The sequence below is a fragment of the Chelonoidis abingdonii genome, chromosome 6 (assembly GCF_003597395.2).
Source record: "Chelonoidis abingdonii isolate Lonesome George chromosome 6, CheloAbing_2.0, whole genome shotgun sequence".
Classification (NCBI taxonomy): Eukaryota; Metazoa; Chordata; order Testudines; family Testudinidae; genus Chelonoidis; species Chelonoidis abingdonii.
In genome coordinates, this window is record NC_133774.1 from 121,131,961 (window position 1) to 121,136,677 (window position 4,717).

General features: G+C 41.9%; 1 pseudogene; it reads right to left on the minus strand.

Annotated features, from left to right (window-relative positions):
- Nucleotides 1–2,061: 2,061 nt before the first annotated feature.
- Nucleotides 2,062–3,908, minus strand: LOC142047034 (E3 SUMO-protein ligase KIAA1586-like; annotated as a pseudogene).
- Nucleotides 3,909–4,717: the final 809 nt, after the last annotated feature.

Here is a 4,717-nt window from a genome sequence, read left to right on the forward strand (position 1 = left end):
ACAACTTTTCCTTGAAATAAGAAAAGCAAGTTAAATTCCCATTCTTCCTAAGCCAGATAATGTCTTCAGTATCTCAGAACTGAGAAGTGAGTGGCCGGGGGGGAGCTTAATCAGAGTAGACTTGTTTAAAATGTGACTACTCACCTGTGAGGGTTGTGTTTTTAGGTCTGTTAGCTCTTTGCTTTAAGGGTCATCATAACATTTGACTAATAGAAGATGGCCCATAATGTAAAGAGTACAGATAGTAACTCAAGTGATACAATATTTTTTATCAGAACAGATGTTCCTCTGAATGAGCAGGGAACAACAAGGTGTTCACTGTTTCAATGCTGTTTAAAGGGCAGCAGTAATGACAATTATAATTACCATCTGCTGTAGTACATAAAGCACCCACATGCTTTTCATACGGCCTCCAACGTCAATCTGAACCAGCATGTTGAGACGTCTTGGTCTAGGAAAAGGAGGCATTATCCCTCCATTGACTTCTCAGTGACAAGAGTCGTAGGATCAGTTACACCAGTGTCTCAAACCTCTGTGTCCCAAGGGGTGAGTTGAAGTGTAATGTTAAAGTAGATCAACTTTTACCATACTCCTTTCTCTGCTCTTCTGTTCTAATCCACATGCTGCAATAATGAAGTCAATACCATATTCACCTGACACGTAAAGCTGTCAGGCAACTTAATTAATCCTAGCATCTTAATACATATTTAAAATACTCTGAGTTCTTTACCCACAGCCTCCACCAGGAATTTGAAAACTGTGCATTAGCACAGGGGTATGCATTAGCTTTTGAAATCTACATAGAAGCTCACTCTCTTCTGGGCTTTAGTACAGAAAGCAGCTCAATAATTAACGTCCACTTTGGCTCTGCAAATGAAATCTGGTTTTGCTCTTTCAGTTGAAAACTCACATTTACATCAATATTCCAAATGGGTCAGCAGGGATGCAGATGGAATCTTTACACTGCTCCGTAAATAGCTTTAGCCCATGTCCTGGGTGAAAGTAACTGACGTTGCTTACTGGTATGGTCGTATTGCAAGCAACCCACCTCTCCTATACATTGAACTTCATGGATCCCTTTGAAGGACTGATATAGAAATTGAAGCTACTGCTACCAATACTGTCTCCAGTAAAACTTTAATATTGGAATAAAAGCCTGAAAAGTGAAAAAAACTCACTCTGTCACATTTCTCTCCTCCCTCCTCCTCTGGCCAGGCTGTGGAAGGTGGCTAGGCTCGGCGCTTCACCCCACTAGAAGGACGAGTTTTTTAAGTTTTCCAAGTGTGTTTCCTATTGACTGATTCTCATTTGAAACTCATTTGAGTGCTACACTTAGGATGAAATAATCAGTTTCACACATACAGAATGGGAAGAGTCTGTCTAGGAAGGGGTACGACAGAAAGGGATCTAGGGGTTATAGTGGACCACAAGCTAAATATGAGTCAACAGTACGATGCTGTTGCAAAAAAAGCAAATGTAATTCAGGGATGCGTTAACAGGTTTGTTGTGAGCAAGACACGAGAAGTCATTCTTCCACTCTACTCTGCGCTGGTTAGGCCCCAACTGGACTAGTGTGTCCAGTTCTGGGCACTGCATTTCAAGAAAGATGTGGAGAAATTGGAGAGGGTCCAGAGAAGAGCAACAAGAATGATTAAAGGCCTTGAGAACATGACCTATGAAGAAAGGCTGAAAGAATTGGGTTTGTTTAGTTTGGAAAAGAGAAGACTGAGAGGGGACATGACAGCAGTTTTCAGGTATCTAAAAGGGTGTCATCAGGAGGAGGGAGAAAACTTATTCACCTTCCCCTCTAAGGATAGAACAAGAAGCAATGGGCTTAAACTGCAGCAAGGGAGGTTTAGGTTGGAAGAAGTTCCTAACTGTCAGGGTGGTTAAACACTGGAATAAATTGCCTAGGGAGGTTGTGGAACCTCCATCATTGGAGATATTTAAAAGTAGGTTAGATAAACATCTGTCAGGGATGGTCTAGACAGTATTTGGTCCTGCCATGAGGATACGGGACTGGACTTGATGACCTCTCAAGGTCCCTTCCAGTCCTAGAGTCTATGAATCTATAAATCTATGATCAGCTAATGCTCTTATTTACTTTTCTCCAAAGTGGGAATTCTCTGGATTCTCTTGCCATTTTTCAGGATTCAAAACTGACAAAATTGTTAATTAAGTTCTTATAATCAGAAGCCCTTTCTTTGCATGTGCTTTGATCAGCTTTGTTTGAGGCAGTTGTGAATAGTTTTGTCCTCGTGTTGTCAACAACTGCTTGAATGAGTTGAGACGAATTGATTCTGGGGCTTTTTCCAGCACCGTTTGGTTTGCTGTTTTTGAACATCATGGATCGTTCAGCCTTCTGAGCTTGTTCAGTGTGAACTCCTGGGTCTGTTTTTAAGACTTTTGATTCTCTTGATGTAGATTTTCATTAGGTTGTCTGCTTTTGAAACGGTCATGTCTCATTCTAACATCTCAGACAAGTTCTTCAGTTCATCAGCAAATCCAGCATTAAAGAAAGGTTTCTGAAGAAATTGACAGAACACAGCTTTGAGTGTAGTCCTTGAATTAAGACATTCACTTCCGACTCTCGACTGGTCTTGTGAGGCCGCTGTGAAGTGTTTTGCCAAACCAGGGTATGTTTACCACATTGCACTTGAACACTTTGCTGATTTTTTGAAGCACAACATGTAATTCATTGGCACAATCACTCGGTTCACTAGAATTTTTTGGTGACTGATTGTACAAGGAATATAATGCATCCAAAAAAGCCTTAAAGTCATTTGTATCTCTGGTGACTTCCAAAGCTTCAATCGACAGCAAGTTCCAGTCTCTGGTTGAGGCAATGCCATAATATAGGTTAGAAAAGTCCATTTGTAGTAGTTTTCCAACACCAGCTTTGACTCCTAACATCACATTTGCGTTATCACTAGAAAAGTTGATCAACACTTCCAATACTAGTTCTTTAGTGACCCCACAACACAGCAAGCATTTTAAAATTTCCCCTTTAATGGCTGCTGCTGTTGTGCTCTGCAGCTCAATCAAGTCCAGAGGAAACGTAAGTGGCTTCATAATTCTATCTGTTCTGGCTTTCAAAAACAAAAAAAAAAATGATGAGACTTCCCAGCAAGAGCAGTCGATTCATTGACAAATACCCTAATTTTTGACTTATTGTCGATGATTTTGTTGACAATTCTCTCTCATTTCAGTGGATAAATGATGGATCATGTCTACACAAAACTGTTCTACTACGTAACAAATGCCTCATTTCAATTCCGTTGATTTGCTGCAGGTCAATGAGGCTCTCGTGGGTCACTGAGTGGTTGATTTGTTTTGGCAATGTAGTAGGCTGTTTGGAATACACGAGCAGTAGTTTCAAATGCTGCTTCTTCACTTTTAGCATTCAGATTAAGAAGAGTTTCTTTTTTAGTCATGGCTTGAATTTTTTCAGACTCCATGTGAGATGCAGATTTCTTACGTTCAGTTTTATTTATTTATTTCTTTACTTTTTATTGATTTTTGTGAAGGGAGGACACCTCTGTCTCTTTATTCTTTCAGTACAAGGATATTTCACAAGAGGCCACGTTTGGAAACATGTTAACCCGTCTTGCAGAATGCAGTTTCAAATCGGAAACATCATGACATACTGTGCACCCAACTTTACTGCCCGAAGCAAAAAGCCACTCGTTTTTCTTTTTGAACTCCTCAAATTGCATTTTTGACCACATAGCAGGGTATGGTGATGGAGTCTCAGTTTTCTTACACAGCAATTCAGCAGTTTCATTTGTCTCCTCTCTTTGTGGAGGCTCACCACATGAAAAAAGAGTCAAAGTGTCAGTGTTTTTTCCCTGTAGATGACTAGTTTCAGCTTCATTTGTTGCTGTTCTTTTTGACTGACAATGCCCCATTTCCACACTTTTACATTTAAACATGCGCATTCAACAAACCCTAATGGGTATCACCTCAGGCGGCATTTTTTTCCCCCTGCACTTACTGTCCTCCTACTGTAAATTCCTCGCCTGACAAAACTTGACCAATAAGAAGCAAAAGCGCACAGTTACCATGTGGTAACGTTTTGAATAACCACGTGAATGTCTTCCTGTGAAAACAAAATCTTCTTATCTTGCTTGACAGATCTACATCTATCTCTCTGACTCATATGTGTTCTAAATGTATATATTTGTACAGTATGGATGGATCTGTGAGAAAAGATAGCTTCTCATTGTAGGACCAACAACCCCGCGAGGGCAGGACACCATTAAGAAGCAACCCAAAAGCTGGGTGCCCACAGATGCGCTGGCGGCACCTAGCCAGACCTTGCCTCTTGCAGAAGTTCCCGAGATGTTAGTTGCAGAAAGACTGTCTCCCCCGCCACTCCTCAAAATGGTGCCAGAGCCCTCCCCACTCCAGAGTCCTGGGTTGCAAACCTGCAGAATGCATCTGGCCGCTGAAATGGGTGGCCACTTGCTTGCACAAGGACAGTATGTATGTGTATGTTTCACAATGTAGCTGCTGCTGACCAGCAGCGACCCTAACAATCGGCTCTTGCTGGTTGCTGCCTGCAGAGAGCTAGCAGCTATCACTACACCCAGTGCTGGGCTGGGTCTGCCAAGGAGTAGGTAACCGAGGCAAAAACCACAGCCAGCCAGTGGACAGGGGCAAGGGGCTGCACTGTGCCATGCCCGCCAGTGCCCCACCTAGACCCCCCCTATTTCCT